Source organism: Mus musculus, chromosome 10, assembly GCF_000001635.26.
Source record: "Mus musculus strain C57BL/6J chromosome 10, GRCm38.p6 C57BL/6J".
NCBI lineage: Eukaryota > Metazoa > Chordata > Mammalia > Rodentia > Muridae > Mus > Mus musculus.
Window position 1 is genome coordinate 86,482,859 of NC_000076.6, and position 16,290 is coordinate 86,499,148.

Consider the following 16,290-nt stretch of genomic DNA (forward strand, 5'->3'; position numbering starts at 1 on the left):
GTGAAAGTGGAGATGCAGAGAAGAAGCCTAACTGGCTGCATACCATAGCTCAGCAAGGCTGCACACTGCAGGGTACTGGGTGCTTCCTCTGTGATCACAAGGTCGCCTGGACCATGGGCTGCAGCAACCCAGCATCATGAAAAAGGAACACAACACACATTGCTAGCTTGGAAAAAAGAAAAAAAAATACATTCAAAAATTGAAGCACTCTATTAAAGGTGTGTCACAGTCTCGCCACAAAGTGAAACAGTCTCAGGTTGAACCATGGAGAGATGACAAGCAAGTGCCTGTATGCACTGCATGCCTTCGAAATGGTTTTCCTTTGATTGTCCTTTTGATAGTACAGGGCCCCAGCAAATGACCCAGAGATGATGGAAGACAGTGATCCACCTGCCTAAGGCAGTTTCTCATGTTGCATTGACTTTGTTGCTACCTCGTATCTGTAATTTTGCTACTGTTATGAATAATAATGTAAATATCTGATATGCAGGGTATCTGATATTTGACCCCTGAGAAAGCTCACACCACTGACAGGGTCAGTTTTTTGTTGTTGTTGTTGTTTTTTCTCCTCTACAACAATTTATTATCCTTGCTTTACAGATGGAAGAAACTGAGACCCAGAGAGGGAGAACGACTTGCCCAGTGGCCATAGTCCTAAGGTTTGGCTCCAGAATATAAGCTCCACCCCTTTCTGCTCCACCCCTTTCTGCTCCACCCCTTTCTGCTCCACCCCTTTCTGCTCCACCCCTTTCTGCTCCACCCCTTTCTGCTCCACCCCTTTCTGCTCCACCCCTTTCTGCTCCACCCCTTTCTGCTCCACCCGCTGGGCTAATTATCCTATTAGCCTCCAAGCTTCTTTTCTATCAGCAAATGAAAGGCCCTTAATATGACTTCATGCAAGTCTTTCTTAGTCCCAAGTGCCAGAGCCAAGCACAGGAAAGAGGTTAATTTCTCTGCCTTTGCTTATTTTGATTTCTAATAAAACTCATCATATTATGTTAGTCATAACATTTAATGAAATTATTTTTAATTGTCTCATTACATAAAAAGCCCTTAACTCAGCATCTCTTGTGCATTCCCATGAGTTCCTAGCAATTGGATGGAAAAGGTTCTGCCTGCCTGACTTTATCCTGAGGCAGCCTCATCTCAGCAAGGCTTGTAATTTAACCAAGGAAACACAAGCCACTTCATAGCTCAACCAGGCTGCTGGGATCCCAATGTCTAGGTTCTTCATAGTTTTGTTCAATTACCACTTGCTCCACCTTGCGTCCTCAGAAACAGCGCCCCCTGGGGGTCAGAGGAGGAGCTGCCTGAACCTCTAGCCTTAGTAGGAAGCTGGCAACATTCCTTGTAGATGAATAAATAGTGCAATAAGGGAATGTGTACATTAAAAAGGGGGGAGGGGAGCGGGGGGGAAGACATTAAAATAATATGGGAGTCAAAATCATGATTAAAATATACTGCATTAAAAACATTTTCAATAAATAATAAAAAAAAAGAATATAGGGGCAGTTTTGTTCCCTTTTGGGTTTCTTCTCATTGGGAACTCACTGCCTCCAGCCACGTGGGAACTGTGACAGCTAAAGGCAGAAGACATACAACAGGCAGAGTATGGAGAGCTTTGGAATCCTGGCATCAGATTCCCCACTGATAGCACTACTGTCCCAAGCGGACGGGGCAGGGGCTCTCCTCAGTGGATGGGCTGGCTGACGGCTGTTCCCTGCAGTAACAGCTATTCTGAGGCAAGCCACTGTGACAGTTCCTCAAGAGAATTAAAAACAGAATTACTATATGACCCAGCAGTATCATAACAAATATATTTCCTATCGCAGAGAGACATGCTCATCCAGTTCATAGATGCTTTTATTCACGACAAATGGGACATAAAAATAGCTGGGATGTCCATCAACGCATGGTTCCAGAAAATATGGTGCTGTATTCATCTATAAAGAAAATGAGATTTGAAGACAAATGAATGAAACTGGAAAACATTCTACCGACTGATTTAACTCAGCCCAAGAAAGATAAATGTTAAATATTCTTGCTCATATGCAGATGTTGGCATGGAATCCTTGGATTTGTGGATTTAAACTGGAGTTCCTATACAATCCAGAAAATTAGAGAGGGACCACTGATGGGAAAGGGAAGAGTGAAACCTTGGTGATATGAAAGGGCCCTGCATAGATATTTTTCTCCTAGATAAAAACATCCACCTTGGAGGGATGTTCATTAAGGCATAAAATGCTCTAAATGGAGGTGAAACATTCTCTTCTATAAAAGACTTGTTAAGCTCAGGAAGCAAGCAACTCAGAATTTCCAGGAAGTCTCTGAAATCAACCAGATTGCCTGACCCTCCCTCCTCATACATAGATAAGCAGTAGGGACTGCTGAGACACTCAGACAAGCCAAGTAGCCTAGAGTTAATGAAACAGAGACCAGCCAAGCTGGAAGAAGCAGAGACCAGCAGAGCAGGTAAGAGCTGAAGAGGCTCAAACCACCTGAACTGCTTCGAAGAGACAGTTTCTAACCTGCTAAGATTTCAATTAATTTTGTAGTGCACTCCTGGTTTCCAGCTTGCATGAACTATTACCCACTTTGGGTGATCTAGTTGTCTTGGGAGTCATTTCTGCTAATGTAGGTAACGCCAATAAAACCCACTGGTTCACTAAGTTGGACGTGGGTTATCCATACTTTGGTCTGTCATTGTTTCCCTATCTGAGATGGGTATTTCTTCACGGCTCTGCAGGAATAGTGACACACAAGGGAGAGAAGGGAGGGGCGTAATGAGAGGGAGGTTTAAGTTGTCTTATTTTCTTGATCACTAAAGCTCTCCCCATATCCTTTTCTCTTAGCATCTAAACTTGCTGAGAGATGAATCCAGAACTTATGGTCTGCAAGCCTTCCCTTTATTATTGAAATAGTCGCTCCATGGGGACCTTACAAATAATATAAGACAGTGATGGTCCTCAGATTCCATCTCCTTACTCCCTGGGCATGGCTGGTGGACCTCCCCTCTCTTCTCACCCTTGTGGGTGTTCCATCAAGGCCAGTGCAACATACGCAGAACTCTCGGGATCAATACCCACTTCCTTTGCTTCTTGGTCTTAGCACTTTTGACCAGCTCTCAATCTTCCTGGACTCCAGTCTACCCATCACACAACAGGGATAATAATTTTAGCTCACTTCCAGGCTTTCAGCAAGAGTTAGATGCTTCCATACAAATACCCTTCACACACAGGCAGTAAGAATTCAGGAGCTACACCGCAGTGAAGCATGGCTCTGGCACACTTAGCGAGTAGGAAGGGTAATGTGTAAAAAGGAGGTGCTGAGTCTGTCAGGCACTTCAGGGAAAGCTGCAAGTGGTACCACGTACAGTGTTCTGCCAATCTCTGCACACACCTCATGCAGCTAGCTCCTTTGTCATAGCAGGGGGTGTTTCTCTGAAGGCCCAAGAGATACTCTGTGGACCTCCTGCTTGGAACATTTCACGGTGGCAAGTCAATGCTAATAACTGAGGAGTTGATGAATGGCTGCCACTGCTTTAGAGCCATTGTTCCAGTTAGAATCTATAATGTCCCTGTGAGGGTTAAATTAATCTCAGTGGTCAACTTGATTGAATCTGAAATCAACTAAAAGATAAGCTGTGAGGGGTTGTCTTGATCAGGCTATTTAAAACGGGAATACCAACCCTATATATGAGCAATCCCTTCTTTTTCTTTTATTAGATATTTTCTTTATTTACATTTCAAATGTTATCCCCTTTTCTGGTTTCCCCTCCGAAAATTCCCTATCCTCTCCCTCCTCCCCCTGCTCACCTACCCATCCCCTCCTGCTTCCTGGCCCTGGCATTCTCCTATACTGGGGCATAGCACCTTCACAGGACATTAGTCCCTTCTAATGGCAGACCAGATAGAAGGAAATTAGAGGGAGAAGTTTTGCACTTTGGCCTATTGTTTTTGTTCTTCACTAGCAAGTTCACCCACTGTGCTTCCAATATTCATTGATTCTGTTATTGTGGCTGCCACCACTTACCAACCCGTATCTCCTGCTTCGTTGGGCTTCCAGTGTAGACTAAAAACCAATGTCTCCACAAGAATCCTTCAGACCCTAATTACCCGGGTGGGACAGCTGAAGCATTTATTTATGAACTACACGGTTCTCAGGTTCTCCAGTGTGAGGACAGCTAGTGTTGGACTCCCTAGCACATACCATGTAGGCCACCCTAATAAATACACCCCTTTTTAATATATATTCATTCTATCAGTTCTGTTCCTCTAGAGAATCCTAATTAATCCACTTCCCAGTAGGCTCTGGATTTAAATGTTTATTTCCCACTTCTGTTGCTATTTCAAGAGGCTGGGTAACCTTTAGGAAGTGGGGCTAGTTAGGTAATGGAGGTCATTAGGGGTGAGCTTTGAAGGGTAAGCCCGTCTCGGTTCTGTCCTAGTTCCTGCTTCCTGGTCTGCTGTGATGTGTAGCCTCTTCCATGTGTTCCCATTACCATGATGGACTGAAACCCTAGAAAAATATGAGCTGAAAGAAACCTTTAGCTTTTTCTGGCGATACTGTGGTAAAAAATGATGTGAAACCGATAGTCACCGTTTAAGAAAACACTGGAACCCAAGTGTTGCTGCAATATTTAATCTCTATCAGGGGCTTCTACCCTGCGTCTACATGAGACTCTTAATCTCAGGGTCATGGGTTCGAGCCTCATATTGGATGCCAATATGTTGTCAAAATATTTAATCTTAGTTGGGGGCTTCTACCCCACCTATGGTTATATAATTCCCAGATAAAAGATGCATGTGACCTTTAATTTATAACAAGCCTTTATCAGCACTAAAGCTGGACAGATATCTACCCTCTATGCCATTAGAATTTGCTTTCCTATTGATAACCCGAGTTTTCACTTACTATGCTCCGCCTAGCTGCTCTGAACTCCAATTGGTCAACCCTTATGACCATGATTTTAAGGTTCTTACCCTATGGCATCCTCTCTCTCTCTCTCTCTCTCTCTCTCTCTCATTTACTGTTTCCAGTTTCTCTAAGATATCTCCACCTACTCGTGAGCTTCAAATGAAACTGAATATCTGTTCTACAGACTGAATGCCACTAAGCACAGTTAAGAATGCCTCAAATATTTGTTGACTGGATAAATGAAAAAAACTCAAGGGGTGAACATTTAGTCGTGAAATTTCCAGTGCTCTAAACCTCTGAACCTGGTTTTATGTTTTAGTTTTATATTGTCCTTCAAAACAACCTAGAGCAACCCCATCCTAGGAGTATTAATTCAGCTCCCGGTACTTTAAAGCTGTATTCAGCCTGACATCTTCTTGTAGCTTGCTTGAGCAGGAAAGGAATCTAGGAGACACTAAGGCAGGACATACATGTTTTCTTAAAGTAAGGCTGTGTGAACCTTAAATGAGAGAAAGCTACCCAGAAGCACTGCCACCATGAGAGAATGAGATGTCCCTGTAGCATCTTTCAAAGGAGGACTAGTGCCAGGTTATGAGCATCCTACAGGTTCATGGGTCCTCTCACTGTCAGCCCAGTGAGCCCTACAACTGAAGGAAACTAAACACAAGGAGTGTCAGTAACAAACTCAATGTCACACCACAAGGGTAGGTAACACTTGGTGTATCTTCCACTCAGGTGTTTGTAGCCTTCAGCCCCATTCTTTATCCACTTGGGAGCTTGGAAGCAATGTTTACTCATGAGAGTAAATGTCAGGGGAGTCAAGCAGGATGCACCAACTCAACGATGGTTCTCCTCAAGTTTCTCAAAGACTGGCATAGCCAAGACTCGCAGAGCAAGACGCTGGTGACCACAAATATTTGTTGAGCATCTGTTCTGTAACGGGTCTTGGGCTTGGGTTTTCCACAGGTACTGTCATTTCGTTGTCAAGATTGTCTAAAACACTTTCAGCATGCATGCAAGTGTTGGGGCTTTTTACACAAAGAGAATGACATAAATCCTGCAAGCAAGGATGCTTGGGAACTCCCCACTTCCAGCCACACCAGCTCAGAACCTGTTAGTAACCTTAAAGACAAATCAGTCTGCAGCCCCACACAAACACATGCAGACTTTGATTTTCTACTTCTTTTAGGCGGGATCAGTATCATAGGCACTGACCAGCACAGGCAGTGCGGTTGAAGGGTACATACACAGAAGCCATGTACAATACATGCTTTTGGTGACTAAAATCTTTTCAAAGGTATTTCTGACTATACAGTTCTTCATTTCATACTATGGCCTTGTGACCTAAAGAATATGAGTGCTCCTTCTATACCCCTGTTTATTCTTACTGAAGAATAACCAAGAAATCTGAGCCCTAAAGGGAAGGTTGAAGGTTATAGGGTTCTGTTTATTGTCAGGATTTCTGCCCATTTTTAGTAAGAGCATGTACGGTGGACACTGCTCTGCTGGACAGCTCTGTCTGCCTCTCTATATTCTCCCTCTCCTCTCTACTTCTACCCATTCCTGTGAGCTGTGTCCTCCAGTTCTGTAGAATAATGCCTGTTTCTATCCTATGATAACCTTTGGGTGCTTTCTTAATAACATGTGGACTGGGCAAAGTGTCACGTGTCTGTACTTTTTAATGTTGATTCCATTTGCTTTAGATCTGGCTATAAATCTCAGGTGTCATACAATGTATTGTCATTTGTCTCCCCATTATACAGCACCAGCAACTGGAAGCTACACTCATGAAAGCAGTGCCTTAGATGGAAAGACAAATAACAGAAAGCATCCGTGGACGAAGCTGGTATAGTTGCATGGCGTGTATATCAGCCATGTGTGCGGGGAATTGGTCTCAATCCACCCATGAGGGAAGATTTCTCACATGGGAGGCAAAGAAGTCCACATGAAATAGGGCCTGTGTCCTGAGCCTACTACAGGACAATGCTGTGGCCTCTCATTATGGCTGCTCACTCCCCATTGGCCTCAGACACCTGTCACAATGTCAAGTACAGATTATGTAGTCTGTGAGTCTATTCCAGTCTTCAAACTACAAAGAGGCCTGGAAGCAAGGATAATTAAATTAAGTTCATCTCAAACTCCTCAACTGAAAGAAAAATCTCTTCAAATAAGAACAATACAACTAGAAGCTCCTAAGACAGGAAGACATGGTTCCCAATTCTTACCATCTATGGACTAAAGAACAGACACAGGACAACTCAATTTCTCTGTACTGCATTTTCTCAGCTATAAGTTGAGGGGCCAGGTCTGTAGAATATGAGGTTTCTTTCAGATTTGGGGCACTCCAATCTCCTGCAGGTACCTCAGGCTGTAAAACAGACAATCCACAATAATCTGGCTGGCCTGATCTATATCAAAGTTGGGGCACAGTTTCTAGAACAAAGAACAAAAAAAAAAAAATCAAACAAAGGCAGACAAGGCTGCCATCTCCAGCCCTGCTCCTCATCCCTGCAACTGCTGCCACCTCAGTGTGTCTACCAGGACAGGTTTAGATATCAGCCTTATTATTCAATAAATGGATGACCTTTGGCAAGTCACTCCACTTGTGACAGCCTTGACTTTACATATCTGTGCAGTGGAGTAAATTTGCCCATTCCTGGGAATGCACAAAAATTCCAGTGCTTAACCACTGTGACAACTCCCCTGTCACTCAGGGAACACAGGTGGCATGCCCCTTTAAAAAAATTGTGTACCCATCAAACTCAACCCACCTACTCATTCTGAAGTTCACTCTTAACTAAGTAAGGCACAAGCACCAGTGTTAGAAAGGCTCTAAAAATCCATTCCTCCTGCCCCTTTCAACCTCTATGACAAGAAAACAAAATAACCAAGGCTCAGAAAAAAAATCTTGTGACTTAGCTCAAGGATGTGCCAGTTCTTCATCAATAAAGCCTGACGTAGGAGCAGGGTGGCAGACACCAAAGGCTACACAAGATGCAGAGAGGACCCTTTGTAGGCTCCATGCTCCTTAAAGAAGTTTGAAACCCCTCTCCTATGTGACCAAATTCTGAGGTGTATCTGAAATTTTTACCTCTGCTTGGAGGTGGGGGGTGTAACATGGAGATCATGTCATAGTGAGTGCATGAGATGCAAGTATGAGATGGGAGAATGTCTTCAAAGTTCTGATGAGGCGAGATTCAGAGTTGTCAGCAAGCAGCAGTTCCCAGATGCTCCTCACATGTATGCCCACCTCTGCTCTTTTTAGTTTACCCACTGAGGCAGGCACATGTGCACTGCAAGCTTTCAGGGCAGGGAGGGTGGGGTTTCTGGCTCGGGCAACACTCAACGAACCTATACCTGATTACACAGAGACAAGAAAACCATTAAAACTGTGCTATCTACAGTATAACAGGAATTCAGGCATTCTCTACCCTCTGACAACCCAGCCTGAACAGCCAGAGAGTGCTCCAGACTCATTCAGACACATTAGAACATCAGGGGTCAGTGACCTGGGGGTTCACAGCAAACAAGATAAACTCTCTGAGAGCATTCAGAGATTTCTGGAGAAATGTTACTCCATAGTCTGCTGGGAGTGGAGCACTAAGGAGGGAGCACAGACAATACAAGGAAGGGCCAGCTTTATAGGTGTATCCTTAGCACATAAGCTCCCATCCTGGCTTGATTCTCAAAGCAAAGCATTTATCCTTAGGGAGCATTTGACAGAAAGCTACATCAAGGACAAGTCTGTTCCCAGCTCCTTCTGATTGCAGTGCCTGCCATCCCCTGCCAGAACCATGTGCACCCTAGCAAACAGACTCAGAAAGGGTGACCTGCCTTAATGAGATCACACTGCAGGCCAGTGACAGCCACTGGTCAGAGCTGGTCCCTGACACCCTGCCTAGGATGCTGCTTCCCTCTACCCAGCAGCTTTCGCTTCACCTCCCAGCCCCTCTCCCTCTCCCAGATCCTTGGGCTCACCTCCTAGTTCTGAGGATCCCTCCAGGTTGAACAATGCTCAGAAGCAGTTGGCTGTTAAACAATTCATTTGGGGGCATGTGGAGCCGTGCCCATCCCAGGTGGCATGGAGAGGCTACAGCCCTGCAAAGGGGCTCTCTTTCATCTAAAGAACAACTCCTCCTCCTCCTCCACCTCCCACTCTTCCCACCCCCTCCTAGGTCCTCCTCTGTAGTACTACTGGAACATGTGCTCTACTTGGGAGGGAGGCAGGAGGCGAGTATGGCTTTTATTGGAAAGCAAATGCCAACAGTGTGCTGAGCACTGCTATTTCTTCACACTGAGGAGAGGAGGAATATGAGAGAGAGAGAGAGGGAGAGAGAGAGAGAGAGAGAGAGAGAGAGAGAGAGAGAGAGAGAGAGAGAGAGAGAGGAAGAATGATTAACCCCTCTGTTCCAGGTCTGCTTCTCAGTGAAGCCAGAGAAACAATACATTTAACCAATGGAGTGCCCGCCCCCAGGCATTACATCACCAGTGAGCTCCCTCATTGGCTAATAATTTCTAAAAGGCAAAATCCTATTTCTAGATGCTTAACCCTTTCCTACTTATCAAACCCAAAAGGATTTGGTTTATACCAGTGTTTCCTCAACTTGTTTTCTTTTTTTAAATCTGATTCCTCTGAAGGGCATCCTAAACACATAGTTTATAGTGATACACTTCAAATTATCCATACCACAACCTTTAGAGGGTATGTGGCTATCTATTTCAACAGTATAAAAAAAACAGGGGACCCAGTGCACCTAGAACTCTTCTTTGCCAAGGGTGGTGATATTTTTTTTTCTGAGCTTATATAATACACTCAACACTTGGTGGCTCTTCTCATTCATGTCCTACTCTGAACAGTGGACATTATGTCTCTCCTTTCACAAATAAGGTCTAGCCAGGCCTCCTGGCATAGGTCTGCCATTCCAGCTACCCAGGAGGCCAAGGAAGGAAGATGGCTTGTTCAAGGATAGGTTGAAGTACAGAGGAAGTTCAAGACCAACCTTCAGAACAGAGTGAGATCATGTCTGAAAATAAGAGGTAAAAAGAGTGCTACAGCTGGGCTCCATGGTAGAGTACCAACCTACCCGGAATGAGGTCTCAGGTCAGTCATTAACACTGGACAAAAAGAAAACCTAAGTAATTTGCCCAAGAGCTGGGGTTCACTTTGAAGGCCAGGCTGTCGTACCTTATCTTAATTCCCTGTGGAACTCACAGAGATCCAGCGGCCTCTAGCTTGACTTCAGGGACTAAAGGCCTCAACCACTATGCCCAGCATGAAGTTAAAGTTAAGCTTGGCCATGTGATTTGCATTTTGCATTTGTCTAGCATGGTCTGCTAGATCCCAGAAATTATTGATATAGTTGATGAGCTTCAAGTGCCAGAGCCTGAGAAGAACAGAGAACTGGAAGTGAATTCTCATACAGAGTATTTTCAGAGGCTGCCAGCTGTTCTAGAAATCCTTGTCTCCCTCAAGTTCATTCCATCTGCTAGTACTGCAAACCTCAGCCTCACTAACAAGTTCCCTAGGAATCCCTCTCCTACATATAAACCTGGGAGAGTGGCGCTCTCTCCGTGCTTCTTGGGTCCTGCATCTGGGAACTGTGCTTGCTTGTTTCCTGGATCAGCTTGATGCTATTAAAGCTGTGTCTACCCATTCCACCCACATATGCTCAGAACAGGGCCTGCCGTGCATGAATACTCAGTCGTGCCTGACAGGGAGAATGGGGCCAGAGGGAAAGGCTTGTGTGGAAGTTCTAAACGGATCATCATGCTGGGATGAGAAAGGCAGAAGGCTGGAGGCCTGGGACCCACATGAGTTAACTGTCTGATCTTGGTCATCTTGATCGAGGTGGCAGTTTTACTTTTGTTTCCTTTGTCTGAAAAAAGGACCACAGTACCTTCTTTCTAGGGAAGCCATGAGTATCACATTAAAGGATGGCCCAGCATGTTAATGTTTTCCTCTGTATCCTTTGTCACAAGAATTCATGTGTTTCATGGTTGACATCTAAGAGCTGACAACTGTTTTCTACATCCCAGCCCAGGATTGTCTGCTAGACCAGAGACCCACATTAAATGCATGCTCCTCATGGATGTGTGGTGCATTTCAGTAGTCCAACCCCAAACAGCCCGCTTTCCCCCGGTCTCCCCACTGTCAAAACACCCATACTATCCATCTAACCTTTGAAAAGTTGATCTTACATGGCACACAACTAAGCACTTTGAAGAACATGATTTTGTGGCACTTAGCACCTTCATACTGTAGAAAATCCCTAACTCCACCTAGTTCCAAAGCCTCATCACTGCTAAAAAGGACACCATTCACCCACTCCGGCTCATCCTTAGCCTGTGTCAAATGCTGTTTTCCTTCTTGTGTCTATGGATATAAACACATGGACAATGGTGGCACTGTGCAGCTTCTGGCTTTTTATGTACACGTTCTCTCTCTCTCTCTCTCTCTCTCTCTCTCTCTCTCTCTCTCTCTCTCTCTGTGTGTGTGTGTGTGTGTGTGTGTGTGTGTGTGTCTGCAGGCATGTATTTGCACACTTACTCAGGACTGCATGTACATAGGCTATGGATAGAGGGTGTAATGGCTTTCGCTACCTTTTGAGACAGACTCTTTCTCCAAGTCTGGAGTCACTGCTTCTAATAGGCTGCCTCGCCAGGAAGCTCCTGCTCTCTCCTGCTAATGCAGTGTTATAGGTGCACGCCACCACACTCAGCCTATTTACATGGGTGAAGATCGGACCTCAGCTCCTCATTCTTGGGCAGCAAGCACTTTACCCACCAAGCTTTCTCTCCAGCCCTGTGTCTGCCTTCTTTTATTTATATTTTTGCAGTGCTGACAATGTCCATTTATACCGTAGCATGTATTATAATTACTTTGATTATTTTCTGACTAACAGTTCATTGTGTCCATATGGCACACTTCATCCATCCATTCACCCTGTGATAGAGATCTTTCATCAAGCCAATCCTAAACCATAAGCCTAACAGTCATGACGTTTCTTTTTTCTGTATATCTCCAATCAACTATAGCAGCAAATCCTATCCATTCTGTCAAAATATAGTTCAAATCCTTCTGCTCTTTCCCTCTGCTTACATAAGACGCCCATACCTCAGTAACCCCCTAACTTCTAGTTGGTGTCAAGACTTCATTATTTAATATAGATGTAGCTATTGGGATACTGTGAAAACTTAAGCTAGATCATACATTCATTTAACTATAGTACCTTGGCCTCTTTCTTTACAGAGCTCGCCTCTTGGAGGCAAGGCCAAAAAAAAAAAATATCAACAAGCACATAACATTATATTATATTAGGTCATTACTTGGGTTAAAATATTTCACTAGCTTCGTTGCGCTTTGAGTAAATCTGTACTCAGTATGCCTCCAAGGCCAAGCAACTTCAAATGCATCTCAACTGGCTTGAAGCAACCCTTGAGTGATGTTTCCGCTACAGTGAGCTGCCTCTGCCTCATGGTTCACAGGCAAGCTATCCTTTCTGCTTCCTGATCGTAGCTTTGCTGAGTATCATGTATCAACATAAATATCACGCACAGGCACAGAGACATGAGTTGAGAAGGAGGGAAAGAGGGAAGGAGGGGGGAGAGAGAGAGAGTGAGAGAGCAAGAGAGAGAGAGAAAAAGTGTGTGTGTGTGTGTGTGTGTGAGAGAGAGAGAGAGAGAGAGAGAGAGAGAGAGAGAGAGAGAGACCTTCCCTGATAATCCTGTGAAACAAATCTACCATTCATTTCATCCTTCCAGATATACGGGTATACATGCTGGGATGGAGGCATAGCTCAGGGTAGGTGATGTATCTAGCATGGAAGGATTTCTGGGTTCAGTTTCCATAGCTCAACCATCCATCCATACGTGCAATGAAGAAGGATGCACTTAACAGTGCTGGACTGCAGGGATGAAGCAGCTTTGCATTGCCTGGAGACTGTGGTGTAGTGAGGAAGAGCAATAAAGGGAAGTGAATAAAACTAAAAAGTGCTGTAAAGGGAGAAGGAAAGGGAAGGAAGGTGTTCACTTCCAACAGGGTAGTCTTTCCAAGGAGGCTGCATTGAACTAGAGTCACTCAGGGGAGATCAAAACAAAAAACAAAAAACAAAAACCCTTTCTCTCCTATATGCCATACAAAGCAACGGCCCATCCTTCAATATTTTCTTTTAAAGTCCACAGTGCTCACCACACCACTCTCCCTCCCTTAGCAGACAGACCTGTATCTCCCTGTGTGGCACAGCCTCCCAAACAGATTGATTGGATTACCAAGTGGTTGGATTAATGAGTGACTCATCAATAAGAGCATCTTTTAAAGTGTAACAAGTGACATGCCATGATGGGTGCTGTCACTCTCACTTTCCTAGGGACTCCATTGGGCTTGAAAACACTGAGATGGCTACCAACTGAGAATAAAAGTGTTTTCTTTATTAAAAATGGAGAATAACACCGCATGTTGTGGGGCAACTGGGAGAGGGCACACATACCTAACAAGCACTCGGTAGGAGTCTCTAGTCACTGGGGTTATTAGTAAAGATGTCTCACAGTAATAAGTCGCCGAGCTCAGCATGTACTTTCAGAGGCAGTAAAGAAATTCAAAAGCCAGGGAAACATTCTAAGTGACCAGTCCAAACCATCCTCATTTTTTTTCCCAATGTCATACAGTGACACAGAGAATCAATGGCGTAGAAAAACATCCACGTCCTCCCCACAAGACCAAGATGCGTGTTACCTCCTAATGTCCAGCAGCCAGGAGTTCTGACTGCTTATAGCTCATATATGTGTCTCTGTTTAGAAACTGTTTGGCTGACGGGACACCTTAAGTTGAACCCCTCGGTGGGCACACCATACTTACTGGCTGGTTAGTGTGGCTTTCGAAAGCCTCAGAGGGTAGCCTGAATCTGCTTTTCCCCTCCGTCATGGACCAGTGTCTACCTGTGCCTGGCCCCACTACCCCCACTGTGTATTCACTTGAACGGTAGAGCAACTACTGGTACCCAGACATGCACCAGTTCTGTGTCCATTCCAGCTGCCGTGCTAAAATATCACAAAGCAACTTGGGTAAGAAAGGGTTTATTTTAATTCACAAGTTCAGGCTACAGACCGTATTTTGGGGGTATGTCAAGCTGGCAGGAACTTGTGGGAGCGGATCATAGCTACAAGCAAGGCAGAGAAAGAATAAACACTTGCCTACTGTCCAGCGTCCTTCCTCCATACCTACACCATCCAGGACTCACTATCAGAGAGGAGCATGGCTCACCATGAGCTAGGACTTCCCATGAATCAACTGACAAATAAAGGCATTATCTGACAGATGTACGTACAGGGCAGTCTCATCTAGACATCAATCCCTCATCGAGATGTTATTCCTTGGGCATTCTAGGTTAAGGCAAATTAACAATTTAAAAGTGACTAGCTTAGCATCTCTGACCTTTTAAACAAGGAACCTTGCTTATGACAACTAGGTAAAATAATCTCCTCACACACACACACACACACACACACACACACACACACACAGAGAGAGAGAGAGAGAGAGAGAGAGAGAGAGAGAGAGAGAGAGACCCACAAGGTCAAAAATGTCTTTAAGGCAAATAGATGAAGTGGCTTTCTGGTCTCACTTCCTAGGAGCCTTTTTTATTGCCGCTATACCAGTCTCTATATGGCAACCCAAACAGCAGCCCCTTGGCCCTGGAAGATAGAAAGGTAAGCCCAGGTAAGGCAGAAGTTCTCACACAGGGACCAGGCATCAGAAAGTGAGCACAGATGCTCTATCCAACTCCCCAAGGGCTATCCCCGATGACAAGATAGAGGCCACAGCTTCCAATACAATGACAGGAGCAAGCATCACATGACAGCATCTCCCTGCCTGAATTCATGCCCAGAAGCTAGGGTTACAGAGCCCCTGTCAGATAGTCAGCCTTAAGGGGCCAGAGTATTTGCAGCCACGTTGCCTGAAAACCAGCTTTTCACAACTTACTAGCTTGAAGATGCCAGCTCCAGTCACTGTCCACAGAGCTAGCAGAGTGGCTGTGGGATCAGCTGGAATTCTTTCCCAGCCTCCCGTGTCCTAGGATAAACTTGTCAGGCTGCATGCATCTCTAGATTGTGTACATTTTTGGCTAGCCCCTTCTACCTTGCAGTTTAGGTCCCATCTGCAAGTCCTGGTTCTACTGTGCAATCTGCTGTTTGATTAGCTGAGATTCTGAGTTCTTCACTTCTTTCGTCTGCACATGGGAAAATCTACCTGAAATTCTTCCTGTCCCTGATGCCTCTGATTCCACAGCTCTCAGGCTGGCAAACTCTCCAGTCTCTGTGTGTCTTCCAGGCTGCATCACGACCCACCCACCTCTTGCTGTCTGCACTACACCACACTGCAATCCCTCCTATCCTATCATCCCTGGTAGGCCCCAGCAACTCCTGAGATTCCTTTAAGGCCGCTAGAGCTGAGAGCATAGTGTCTGGCTTACAGCCAAGTAAGTCATGAATAAATAACCAGGGCGCTCCAGCAGTGTTAGTCTTAGCCTGGCCAGGAAAACCCTCCAAGGTTTTTTCCTTCGTCTCAGGATAGCTGGAAATAGAAGACTGCGCAACAGATCTGAGCCCCAGACCCAAGGCAACAGGTCCTGAGGGACCTGCCTAGAGCAGGTGCTGGGATCCAGTGCAGAGCACCAGTATCTGTTGTGGTCTCAGCTTCCCAGAGGAAGCTCTTTTCCGGGACAGGTCTGGATGTTGGGTTGAATACCTCAGTAGTCATAGCTTTGAGGGCCCCAGGGTTCCGGTACTCTACAGGGACCAGTGCTAGGGACCGGCAGCAGCAGCCTGGGACCGGAGGGTGGCACTCCGGGCTCACGGAGCACCTGCACCCCACCAACATGCAGCATCAACATTCGGCTAACAAAAGAGAGAGCTTATGGGGAAGTAGCACTGCCCGAGGACGCACCAACAGCTCGGATTCGGGGTGAGTGCTCCCTAAGGCCAGAAAACCCACCTACTCCACTTTGCCTTGGCTTACCGACAGTGCCAGCTACGGTGGCCCGTGTGTACCTCGGACTGGCGCCGCCAATTACAGGATCTGCGGGAGCGCTGCAGCTTGCGCGCTCTGCCTCTGCCCTGCACAGTACGTGAGCGCCTCCTCTGGGCAGACTGGTCTCCCTACGCCGGAGAGCCCATTGGCTGGGCCAACAGGGGCCCTGCATCCAGGCCCGCCCCTCAAGCCCCTCCTTTCTCAGTCTCTAGGCTTTCCCTCGCCAGCCAGGTAGGGAAAGTTGCTAGAGCAAGCAAGCTTTGCTGTTGCTGGCCTCAAGTGGCCAAGTGGACGATCTTTCTTCATCCCAGGAGGATTGAGATGCCCCTCAGGGAGTGTGAATAATG

At 45.6% G+C, this 16,290-nt stretch overlaps 1 protein-coding gene across 12 annotated transcripts in view; it reads right to left on the reverse strand.

Moving 5' to 3' along the window:
* The window catches only part of Syn3 (synapsin III), a 450,181-nt gene extending 434,113 nt beyond the window's left edge, over positions 1-16,068 (reverse strand). For 8 of the 12 annotated variants that reach the window (XM_006513698.3, XM_030245098.1, XM_030245101.1 and 5 more), the window contains exon 1: positions 8,896-10,357. The gene's annotated coding sequence lies outside the window, so the exon portion shown is untranslated. Of the gene's footprint in view, positions 1-8,895; positions 10,358-15,907 lie in introns of those variants that run through there. The other 4 variants (NM_013722.3, NM_001164495.1, XM_006513699.4 and 1 more) reach the window with 3 other exon arrangements.
* Positions 16,069-16,290: the final 222 nt, after the last annotated feature.